Below are 9,700 nucleotides of genomic sequence, written 5' to 3'. Positions count from 1 at the left end.
GGCTGTTTTCCTTCCGGGTTTTCAGCCCATCCTCAGCGAGAGTCTGGAGGCGCCTGAGTCTCCCTGGTGCTCGGTAGCCTGCGCCCTACAGCCGGGACTCATCCTATCCGCGAAGCCACTGCCTGTATAGAGCCTGTGAGAGTGTCGGGGGTGTTGGGGGCCAGGGGCAGGGGCAGGGGCGTGGCCCGCGAGTTTGGTGCACGCTAAGCCAAGCCGGGCTTACCGTGAGGCCGGGGACTGGGACGACAGACATCTTGGCTGGCGCGGAGGAGAGGGGCTGTACTTACTCGGGTTTCTCTTCAAAGCGCACAAGTCTTTCGCCTTTTACTAAAGACTTCCGTGGAGAGGAACACCAATGAGTTGAACCCATTTTTGGCAGGCTTTGCCCTTTGGCTGAGCCTTGCGCACTTGTGAAAAGCAAAGCAAAGCAAAGCAGCTGTCCTTCAAGTGGGCTCAGAGCCCAGCCATGGAGCCCTTGGGCGGAGGTGCTAAGCAGCGGCCCCCTCTGGTGCGCAGTTGAAACGGCTTCACCGCGGCCGGTGAGGACTGTTCCGGGAGGTGGGGTGGGGCAGCAAGGGGCTGGGGGGTCATCGCTTCTCGGCCTTTTGGCTAAGATCAAGTGTAGTATCTGTTCTTATCAGTTTAATATCTGATACGTCCCCTATAAGGGGACAACATATTAAAGGGATTTTTAGCACCGGGAGCTGAAAAAGGGACTCGCGCTCTGAAACTACTGCATTTGAGCCTTGACGGCTGGGGAGGGGGAGGGAGCGCGGCTCGGAACGGAACGGAAAGAGGAGCAAGACAAAGCCTGACAAAAATGCAGCCAGGTTTGCACTTTGGACAGTCAGACAGAGAGGGAATATTGCCCCATTTTGAGCGTTCCTATATGCCCCTTTGAGTGTGCCGGCTGTTTTCCTTCCGGGTTTTCAGCCCATCCTCAGCGAGAGTCTGGAGGCGCCTGAGTCTCCCTGGTGCTCGGTAGCCTGCGCCCTACAGCCGGGACTCATCCTATCCGCGAAGCCACTGCCTGTATAGAGCCTGTGAGAGTGTCGGGGGTGTTGGGGGCCAGGGGCAGGGGCAGGGGCAGGGGCAGGGGCAGGGGCGTGGCCCGGGAGTTTGGCGCACGCTAAGCCAAGCCGGGCTTACCGTGAGGCCGGGGACTGGGACGACAGAGGTCTTGGCTGGCGCGGAGGAGAGGGGCTGTACTTACTCGGGTTTCTCTTCAAAGCGCACAAGTCTTTCGCCTTTTACTAAAGACTTCCGTGGAGAGGAACACCAATGAGTTGAACCCATTTTTGGCAGGCTTTGCCCTTTGGCTGAGCCTTGCGCACTTGTGAAAAGCAAAGCAAAGCAAAGCAGCTGTCCTTCAAGTGGGCTCAGAGCCCAGCCATGGAGCCCTTGGGCGGAGGTGCTAAGCAGCGGCCCCCTCTGGTGCGCAGTTGAAACGGCTTCACCGCGGCCGGTGAGGACTGTTCCGGGAGGTGGGGTGGGGCAGCAAGGGGCTGGGGGGTCATCGCTTCTCGGCCTTTTGGCTAAGATCAAGTGTAGTATCTGTTCTTATCAGTTTAATATCTGATACGTCCCCTATAAGGGGACAACATATTAAAGGGATTTTTAGCACCGGGAGCTGAAAAAGGGGCTCGCTCCGTTCACTCCACGCATCGACCCGGTATTGCAGTGCCGCCGGGAACGGTGCACCCTCCTCCTGCCTTGTGGAAAAGCAAAACGCCAGTGCAGATTGAGGGCTCCGTGGCTCAACCGCAAGCCCGGAGACCGAAAAAGACCGGGGTTCAAAGTGGACGGCACCGCGGCCTGAACAGCGTCCTTAACGCCGCCTTGGCTCGCTGGCGTCCCTGCGGACTCGCGCTCTGAAACTACTGCATTTGAGCCTTGACGGCTGGGGAGGGGGAGGGAGCGCGGCTCGGAACGGAACGGAACGGAAAGAGGAGCAAGACAAAGCCTGACAAAAATGCAGCCAGGTTTGCACTTTGGACAGTCAGACAGAGAGGGAATATTGCCCCATTTTGAGCGGTCCTATATGCCCCTTTGAGTGTGCCGGCTGTTTTCCTTCCGGGTTTTCAGCCCGTCCTCAGCGAGAGTCTGGAGGCGCCTGAGTCTCCCTGGTGCTCGGTAGCCTGCGCCCTACAGCCGGGACTCATCCTATCCGCGAAGCCACTGCCTGTATAGAGCCTGTGAGAGTGTCGGGGGTGTTGGGGGCCAGGGGCAGGGGCAGGGGCGTGGCCCGGGAGTTTGGCGCACGCTAAGCCAAGCCGGGCTTACCGTGAGGCCGGGGACTGGGACGACAGACATCTTGGCTGGCGCGGAGGAGAGGGGCTGTACTTACTCGGGTTTCTCTTCAAAGCGCACAAGTCTTTCGCCTTTTACTAAAGACTTCCGTGGAGAGGAACACCAATGAGTTGAACCCATTTTTGGCAGACTTTGCCCTTTGGCTGAGCCTTGCGCACTTGTGAAAAGCAAAGCAAAGCAAAGCAAAGCAAAGCAAAGCAGCTGTCCTTCAAGTGGGCTCAGAGCCCAGCCATGGAGCCCTTGGGCAGAGGTGCTAAGCAGCGGCCCCCTCTGGTGCGCAGTTGAAACGGCTTCACCGCGGCCGGTGAGGACTGTTCCGGGAGGTGGGGTGGGGCAGCAAGGGGCTGGGTGGTCATCGCTTCTCGGCCTTTTGGCTAAGATCAAGTGTAGTATCTGTTCTTATCAGTTTAATATCTGATACGTCCCCTATAAGGGGACAACATATTAAAGGGATTTTTAGCACCGGGAGCTGAAAAAGGGGCTCGCTCCGTTCACTCCACGCATCGACCCGGTATTGCAGTGCCGCCGGGAACGGTGCACTTCCTCCTGCCTTGTGGAAAAGCAAAACGCCAGTGCAGATTGAGGGCTCCGTGGCTCAACCGCAAGCCCGGAGACCGAAAAAGACCGGGGTTCAAAGTGGACGGCACCGCGGCCTGAACAGCGTCCTTAACGCCGCCTTGGCTCGCTGGCGTCCCTGCGGACTCGCGCTCTGAAACTACTGCATTTGAGCCTTGACGGCTGGGGAGGGGGAGGGAGCGCGGCTCGGAACGGAACGGAAAGAGGAGCAAGACAAAGCCTGACAAAAATGCAGCCAGGTTTGCACTTTGGACAGTCAGACAGAGAGGGAATATTGCCCCATTTTGAGCGGTCCTATATGCCCCTTTGAGTGTGCCGGCTGTTTTCCTTCCGGGTTTTCAGCCCATCCTCAGCGAGAGTCTGGAGGCGCCTGAGTCTCCCTGGTGCTCGGTAGCCTGCGCCCTACAGCCGGGACTCATCCTATCCGCGAAGCCACTGCCTGTATAGAGCCTGTGAGAGTGTCGGGGGTGTTGGGGGCCAGGGGCAGGGGCAGGGGCGTGGCCCGGGAGTTTGGCGCACGCTAAGCCAAGCCGGGCTTACCGTGAGGCCGGGGACTGGGACGACAGAGGTCTTGGCTGGCGCGGAGAAGAGGGGCTGTACTTACTCGGGTTTCTCTTCAAAGCGCACAAGTCTTTCGCCTTTTACTAAAGACTTCCGTGGAGAGGAACACCAATGAGTTGAACCCATTTTTGGCAGGCTTTGCCCTTTGGCTGAGCCTTGCGCACTTGTGAAAAGCAAAGCAAAGCAAAGCAGCTGTCCTTCAAGTGGGTTCAGAGCCCAGCCATGGAGCCCTTGGGCGGAGGTGCTAAGCAGCGGCCCCCTCTGGTGCGCAGTTGAAACGGCTTCACCGCGGCCGGTGAGGACTGTTCCGGGAGGTGGGGTGGGGCAGCAAGGGGCTGGGGGGTCATCGCTTCTCGGCCTTTTGGCTAAGATCAAGTGTAGTATCTGTTCTTATCAGTTTAATATCTGATACGTCCCCTATAAGGGGACAACATATTAAAGGGATTTTTAGCACCGGGAGCTGAAAAAGGGACTCGCGCTCTGAAACTACTGCATTTGAGCCTTGACGGCTGGGGAGGGGGAGGGAGCGCGGCTCGGAACGGAACGGAAAGAGGAGCAAGACAAAGCCTGACAAAAATGCAGCCAGGTTTGCACTTTGGACAGTCAGACAGAGAGGGAATATTGCCCCATTTTGAGCGGTCCTATATGCCCCTTTGAGTGTGCCGGCTGTTTTCCTTCCGGGTTTTCAGCCCATCCTCAGCGAGAGTCTGGAGGCGCCTGAGTCTCCCTGGTGCTCGGTAGCCTGCGCCCTACAGCCGGGACTCATCCTATCCGCGAAGCCACTGCCTGTATAGAGCCTGTGAGAGTGTCGGGGGTGTTGGGGGCCAGGGGCAGGGGCAGGGGCAGGGGCAGGGGCAGGGGCGTGGCCCGGGAGTTTGGCGCACGCTAAGCCAAGCCGGGCTTACCGTGAGGCCGGGGACTGGGACGACAGAGGTCTTGGCTGGCGCGGAGGAGAGGGGCTGTACTTACTCGGGTTTCTCTTCAAAGCGCACAAGTCTTTCGCCTTTTACTAAAGACTTCCGTGGAGAGGAACACCAATGAGTTGAACCCATTTTTGGCAGGCTTTGCCCTTTGGCTGAGCCTTGCGCACTTGTGAAAAGCAAAGCAAAGCAAAGCAGCTGTCCTTCAAGTGGGCTCAGAGCCCAGCCATGGAGCCCTTGGGCGGAGGTGCTAAGCAGCGGCCCCCTCTGGTGCGCAGTTGAAACGGCTTCACCGCGGCCGGTGAGGACTGTTCCGGGAGGTGGGGTGGGGCAGCAAGGGGCTGGGGGGTCATCGCTTCTCGGCCTTTTGGCTAAGATCAAGTGTAGTATCTGTTCTTATCAGTTTAATATCTGATACGTCCCCTATAAGGGGACAACATATTAAAGGGATTTTTAGCACCGGGAGCTGAAAAAGGGGCTCGCTCCGTTCACTCCACGCATCGACCCGGTATTGCAGTGCCGCCGGGAACGGTGCACCCTCCTCCTGCCTTGTGGAAAAGCAAAACGCCAGTGCAGATTGAGGGCTCCGTGGCTCAACCGCAAGCCCGGAGACCGAAAAAGACCGGGGTTCAAAGTGGACGGCACCGCGGCCTGAACAGCGTCCTTAACGCCGCCTTGGCTCGCTGGCGTCCCTGCGGACTCGCGCTCTGAAACTACTGCATTTGAGCCTTGACGGCTGGGGAGGGGGAGGGAGCGCGGCTCGGAACGGAACGGAACGGAAAGAGGAGCAAGACAAAGCCTGACAAAAATGCAGCCAGGTTTGCACTTTGGACAGTCAGACAGAGAGGGAATATTGCCCCATTTTGAGCGGTGCTATATGCCCCTTTGAGTGTGCCGGCTGTTTTCCTTCCGGGTTTTCAGCCCGTCCTCAGCGAGAGTCTGGAGGCGCCTGAGTCTCCCTGGTGCTCGGTAGCCTGCGCCCTACAGCCGGGACTCATCCTATCCGCGAAGCCACTGCCTGTATAGAGCCTGTGAGAGTGTCGGGGGTGTTGGGGGCCAGGGGCAGGGGCAGGGGCGTGGCCCGGGAGTTTGGCGCACGCTAAGCCAAGCCGGGCTTACCGTGAGGCCGGGGACTGGGACGACAGACATCTTGGCTGGCGCGGAGGAGAGGGGCTGTACTTACTCGGGTTTCTCTTCAAAGCGCACAAGTCTTTCGCCTTTTACTAAAGACTTCCGTGGAGAGGAACACCAATGAGTTGAACCCATTTTTGGCAGGCTTTGCCCTTTGGCTGAGCCTTGCGCACTTGTGAAAAGCAAAGCAAAGCAAAGCAAAGCAAAGCAGCTGTCCTTCAAGTGGGCTCAGAGCCCAGCCATGGAGCCCTTGGGCAGAGGTGCTAAGCAGCGGCCCCCTCTGGTGCGCAGTTGAAACGGCTTCACCGCGGCCGGTGAGGACTGTTCCGGGAGGTGGGGTGGGGCAGCAAGGGGCTGGGTGGTCATCGCTTCTCGGCCTTTTGGCTAAGATCAAGTGTAGTATCTGTTCTTATCAGTTTAATATCTGATACGTCCCCTATAAGGGGACAACATATTAAAGGGATTTTTAGCACCGGGAGCTGAAAAAGGGGCTCGCTCCGTTCACTCCACGCATCGACCCGGTATTGCAGTGCCGCCGGGAACGGTGCACCTTCCTCCTGCCTTGTGGAAAAGCAAAACGCCAGTGCAGATTGAGGGCTCCGTGGCTCAACCGCAAGCCCGGAGACCGAAAAAGACCGGGGTTCAAAGTGGACGGCACCGCGGCCTGAACAGCGTCCTTAACGCCGCCTTGGCTCGCTGGCGTCCCTGCGGACTCGCGCTCTGAAACTACTGCATTTGAGCCTTGACGGCTGGGGAGGGGGAGGGAGCGCGGCTCGGAACGGAACGGAAAGAGGAGCAAGACAAAGCCTGACAAAAATGCAGCCAGGTTTGCACTTTGGACAGTCAGACAGAGAGGGAATATTGCCCCATTTTGAGCGGTCCTATATGCCCCTTTGAGTGTGCCGGCTGTTTTCCTTCCGGGTTTTCAGCCCATCCTCAGCGAGAGTCTGGAGGCGCCTGAGTCTCCCTGGTGCTTGGTAGCCTGCGCCCTACAGCCGGGACTCATCCTATCCGCGAAGCCACTGCCTGTATAGAGCCTGTGAGAGTGTCGGGGGTGTTGGGGGCCAGGGGCAGGGGCAGGGGCGTGGCCCGGGAGTTTGGCGCACGCTAAGCCAAGCCGGGCTTACCCTGAGGCCGGGGACTGGGACGACAGAGGTCTTGGCTGGCGCGGAGGAGAGGGGCTGTACTTACTCGGGTTTCTCTTCAAAGCGCACAAGTCTTTCGCCTTTTACTAAAGACTTCCGTGGAGAGGAACACCAATGAGTTGAACCCATTTTTGGCAGGCTTTGCCCTTTGGCTGAGCCTTGCGCACTTGTGAAAAGCAAAGCAAAGCAAAGCAGCTGTCCTTCAAGTGGGCTCAGAGCCCAGCCATGGAGCCCTTGGGCGGAGGTGCTAAGCAGCGGCCCCCTCTGGTGCGCAGTTGAAACGGCTTCACCGCGGCCGGTGAGGACTGTTCCGGGAGGTGGGGTGGGGCAGCAAGGGGCTGGGGGGTCATCGCTTCTCGGCCTTTTGGCTAAGATCAAGTGTAGTATCTGTTCTTATCAGTTTAATATCTGATACGTCCCCTATAAGGGGACAACATATTAAAGGGATTTTTAGCACCGGGAGCTGAAAAAGGGGCTCGCTCCGTTCACTCCACGCATCGACCCGGTATTGCAGTGCCGCCGGGAACGGTGCACCCTCCTCCTGCCTTGTGGAAAAGCAAAACGCCAGTGCAGATTGAGGGCTCCGTGGCTCAACCGCAAGCCCGGAGACCGAAAAAGACCGGGGTTCAAAGTGGACGGCACCGCGGCCTGAACAGCGTCCTTAACGCCGCCTTGGCTCGCTGGCGTCCCTGCGGACTCGCGCTCTGAAACTACTGCATTTGAGCCTTGACGGCTGGGGAGGGGGAGGGAGCGCGGCTCGGAACGGAACGGAACGGAAAGAGGAGCAAGACAAAGCCTGACAAAAATGCAGCCAGGTTTGCACTTTGGACAGTCAGACAGAGAGGGAATATTGCCCCATTTTGAGCGGTCCTATATGCCCCTTTGAGTGTGCCGGCTGTTTTCCTTCCGGGTTTTCAGCCCGTCCTCAGCGAGAGTCTGGAGGCGCCTGAGTCTCCCTGGTGCTCGGTAGCCTGCGCCCTACAGCCGGGACTCATCCTATCCGCGAAGCCACTGCCTGTATAGAGCCTGTGAGAGTGTCGGGGGTGTTGGGGGCCAGGGGCAGGGGCAGGGGCGTGGCCCGGGAGTTTGGCGCACGCTAAGCCAAGCCGGGCTTACCGTGAGGCCGGGGACTGGGACGACAGACATCTTGGCTGGCGCGGAGGAGAGGGGCTGTACTTACTCGGGTTTCTCTTCAAAGCGCACAAGTCTTTCGCCTTTTACTAAAGACTTCCGTGGAGAGGAACACCAATGAGTTGAACCCATTTTTGGCAGGCTTTGCCCTTTGGCTGAGCCTTGCGCACTTGTGAAAAGCAAAGCAAAGCAAAGCAAAGCAAAGCAGCTGTCCTTCAAGTGGGCTCAGAGCCCAGCCATGGAGCCCTTGGGCGGAGGTGCTAAGCAGCGGCCCCCTCTGGTGCGCAGTTGAAACGGCTTCACCGCGGCCGGTGAGGACTGTTCCGGGAGGTGGGGTGGGGCAGCAAGGGGCTGGGGGGTCATCGCTTCTCGGCCTTTTGGCTAAGATCAAGTGTAGTATCTGTTCTTATCAGTTTAATATCTGATACGTCCCCTATAAGGGGACAACATATTAAAGGGATTTTTAGCACCGGGAGCTGAAAAAGGGGCTCGCTCCGTTCACTCCACGCATCGACCCGGTATTGCAGTGCCGCCGGGAACGGTGCACCTTCCTCCTGCCTTGTGGAAAAGCAAAACGCCAGTGCAGATTGAGGGCTCCGTGGCTCAACCACAAGCCCGGAGACCGAAAAAGACCGGGGTTCAAAGTGGACGGCACCGCGGCCTGAACAGCGTCCTTAACGCCGCCTTGGCTCGCTGGCGTCCCTGCGGACTCGCGCTCTGAAACTACTGCATTTGAGCCTTGACGGCTGGGGAGGGGGAGGGAGCGCGGCTCGGAACGGAACGGAACGGAAAGAGGAGCAAGACAAAGCCTGACAAAAATGCAGCCAGGTTTGCACTTTGGACAGTCAGACAGAGAGGGAATATTGCCCCATTTTGAGCGGTCCTATATGCCCCTTTGAGTGTGCCGGCTGTTTTCCTTCCGGGTTTTCAGCCCGTCCTCAGCGAGAGTCTGGAGGTGCCTGAGTCTCCCTGGTGCTCGGTAGCCTGCGCCCTACAGCCGGGACTCATCCTATCCGCGAAGCCACTGCCTGTATAGAGCCTGTGAGAGTGTCGGGGGTGTTGGGGGCCAGGGGCAGGGGCAGGGGCGTGGCCCGGGAGTTTGGCGCACGCTAAGCCAAGCCGGGCTTACCGTGAGGCCGGGGACTGGGACGACAGACATCTTGGCTGGCGCGGAGGAGAGGGGCTGTACTTACTCGGGTTTCTCTTCAAAGCGCACAAGTCTTTCGCCTTTTACTAAAGACTTCCGTGGAGAGGAACACCAATGAGTTGAACCCATTTTTGGCAGGCTTTGCCCTTTGGCTGAGCCTTGCGCACTTGTGAAAAGCAAAGCAAAGCAAAGCAAAGCAAAGCAAAGCAGCTGTCCTTCAAGTGGGCTCAGAGCCCAGCCATGGAGCCCTTGGGCGGAGGTGCTAAGCAGCGGCCCCCTCTGGTGCGCAGTTGAAACGGCTTCACCGCGGCCGGTGAGGACTGTTCCGGGAGGTGGGGTGGGGCAGCAAGGGGCTGGGGGGTCATCGCTTCTCGGCCTTTTGGCTAAGATCAAGTGTAGTATCTGTTCTTATCAGTTTAATATCTGATACGTCCCCTATAAGGGGACAACATATTAAAGGGATTTTTAGCACCGGGAGCTGAAAAAGGGGCTCGCTCCGTTCACTCCACGCATCGACCCGGTATTGCAGTGCCGCCGGGAACGGTGCACCCTCCTCCTGCCTTGTGGAAAAGCAAAACGCCAGTGCAGATTGAGGGCTCCGTGGCTCAACCGCAAGCCCGGAGACCGAAAAAGACCGGGGTTCAAAGTGGACGGCACCGCGGCCTGAACAGCGTCCTTAACGCCGCCTTGGCTCGCTGGCGTCCCTGCGGACTCGCGCTCTGAAACTACTGCATTTGAGCCTTGACGGCTGGGGAGGGGGAGGGAGCGCGGCTCGGAAC

General features: G+C 58.6%; 16 non-coding genes and 2 pseudogenes across 16 annotated transcripts; all 18 read left to right on the top strand.

Moving 5' to 3' along the window:
* Window positions 1-283: 283 nt before the first annotated feature.
* LOC146326137 (U5 spliceosomal RNA) lies at window positions 284-398 on the top strand. Its single transcript, XR_014771102.1, has one exon. It is a non-coding gene; the product is annotated as a U5 spliceosomal RNA (small nuclear RNA).
* A 191-nt stretch (window positions 399-589) lies between these two features.
* On the top strand, window positions 590-735 carry LOC146326136 (U2 spliceosomal RNA; annotated as a pseudogene).
* A 474-nt stretch (window positions 736-1,209) lies between these two features.
* LOC146326135 (U5 spliceosomal RNA) lies at window positions 1,210-1,324 on the top strand. The gene has a single exon (XR_014771101.1). It is a non-coding gene; the product is annotated as a U5 spliceosomal RNA (small nuclear RNA).
* Window positions 1,325-1,515: 191 nt separating this feature from the next.
* On the top strand, window positions 1,516-1,706 carry LOC146326134 (U2 spliceosomal RNA). Its single transcript, XR_014770821.1, has one exon. It is a non-coding gene; the product is annotated as a U2 spliceosomal RNA (small nuclear RNA).
* A 637-nt stretch (window positions 1,707-2,343) lies between these two features.
* Window positions 2,344-2,459, top strand: LOC146326133 (U5 spliceosomal RNA). Its single transcript, XR_014770933.1, has one exon. It is a non-coding gene; the product is annotated as a U5 spliceosomal RNA (small nuclear RNA).
* A 205-nt stretch (window positions 2,460-2,664) lies between these two features.
* On the top strand, window positions 2,665-2,855 carry LOC146326132 (U2 spliceosomal RNA). The gene has a single exon (XR_014770890.1). It is a non-coding gene; the product is annotated as a U2 spliceosomal RNA (small nuclear RNA).
* Window positions 2,856-3,486: 631 nt separating this feature from the next.
* Window positions 3,487-3,601, top strand: LOC146326131 (U5 spliceosomal RNA). The gene has a single exon (XR_014771100.1). It is a non-coding gene; the product is annotated as a U5 spliceosomal RNA (small nuclear RNA).
* Window positions 3,602-3,792: 191 nt separating this feature from the next.
* On the top strand, window positions 3,793-3,938 carry LOC146326130 (U2 spliceosomal RNA; annotated as a pseudogene).
* Window positions 3,939-4,412: 474 nt separating this feature from the next.
* On the top strand, window positions 4,413-4,527 carry LOC146326129 (U5 spliceosomal RNA). Its single transcript, XR_014771099.1, has one exon. It is a non-coding gene; the product is annotated as a U5 spliceosomal RNA (small nuclear RNA).
* Window positions 4,528-4,718: 191 nt separating this feature from the next.
* LOC146326128 (U2 spliceosomal RNA) lies at window positions 4,719-4,909 on the top strand. The gene has a single exon (XR_014770820.1). It is a non-coding gene; the product is annotated as a U2 spliceosomal RNA (small nuclear RNA).
* Window positions 4,910-5,546: 637 nt separating this feature from the next.
* On the top strand, window positions 5,547-5,661 carry LOC146326127 (U5 spliceosomal RNA). Its single transcript, XR_014771098.1, has one exon. It is a non-coding gene; the product is annotated as a U5 spliceosomal RNA (small nuclear RNA).
* Window positions 5,662-5,862: 201 nt separating this feature from the next.
* On the top strand, window positions 5,863-6,053 carry LOC146326126 (U2 spliceosomal RNA). Its single transcript, XR_014770886.1, has one exon. It is a non-coding gene; the product is annotated as a U2 spliceosomal RNA (small nuclear RNA).
* A 632-nt stretch (window positions 6,054-6,685) lies between these two features.
* LOC146326125 (U5 spliceosomal RNA) lies at window positions 6,686-6,800 on the top strand. The gene has a single exon (XR_014771096.1). It is a non-coding gene; the product is annotated as a U5 spliceosomal RNA (small nuclear RNA).
* A 191-nt stretch (window positions 6,801-6,991) lies between these two features.
* Window positions 6,992-7,182, top strand: LOC146326124 (U2 spliceosomal RNA). The gene has a single exon (XR_014770819.1). It is a non-coding gene; the product is annotated as a U2 spliceosomal RNA (small nuclear RNA).
* A 637-nt stretch (window positions 7,183-7,819) lies between these two features.
* On the top strand, window positions 7,820-7,934 carry LOC146326123 (U5 spliceosomal RNA). Its single transcript, XR_014771095.1, has one exon. It is a non-coding gene; the product is annotated as a U5 spliceosomal RNA (small nuclear RNA).
* Window positions 7,935-8,135: 201 nt separating this feature from the next.
* LOC146326122 (U2 spliceosomal RNA) lies at window positions 8,136-8,326 on the top strand. The gene has a single exon (XR_014770885.1). It is a non-coding gene; the product is annotated as a U2 spliceosomal RNA (small nuclear RNA).
* Window positions 8,327-8,963: 637 nt separating this feature from the next.
* On the top strand, window positions 8,964-9,078 carry LOC146326121 (U5 spliceosomal RNA). Its single transcript, XR_014771094.1, has one exon. It is a non-coding gene; the product is annotated as a U5 spliceosomal RNA (small nuclear RNA).
* A 206-nt stretch (window positions 9,079-9,284) lies between these two features.
* LOC146326120 (U2 spliceosomal RNA) lies at window positions 9,285-9,475 on the top strand. Its single transcript, XR_014770818.1, has one exon. It is a non-coding gene; the product is annotated as a U2 spliceosomal RNA (small nuclear RNA).
* The last annotated feature ends 225 nt before the right edge of the window (window positions 9,476-9,700 follow it).

Source organism: Lutjanus erythropterus, chromosome 6 (assembly GCF_056507025.1).
Source record: "Lutjanus erythropterus isolate fLutEry1 chromosome 6, fLutEry1.hap2, whole genome shotgun sequence".
NCBI classification, from domain to species: domain Eukaryota; kingdom Metazoa; phylum Chordata; class Actinopteri; order Lutjaniformes; family Lutjanidae; genus Lutjanus; species Lutjanus erythropterus.
The sequence above is the reverse complement of the archived record's forward strand: the minus strand, read 5'-3'. Positions and strand labels throughout refer to the sequence as shown.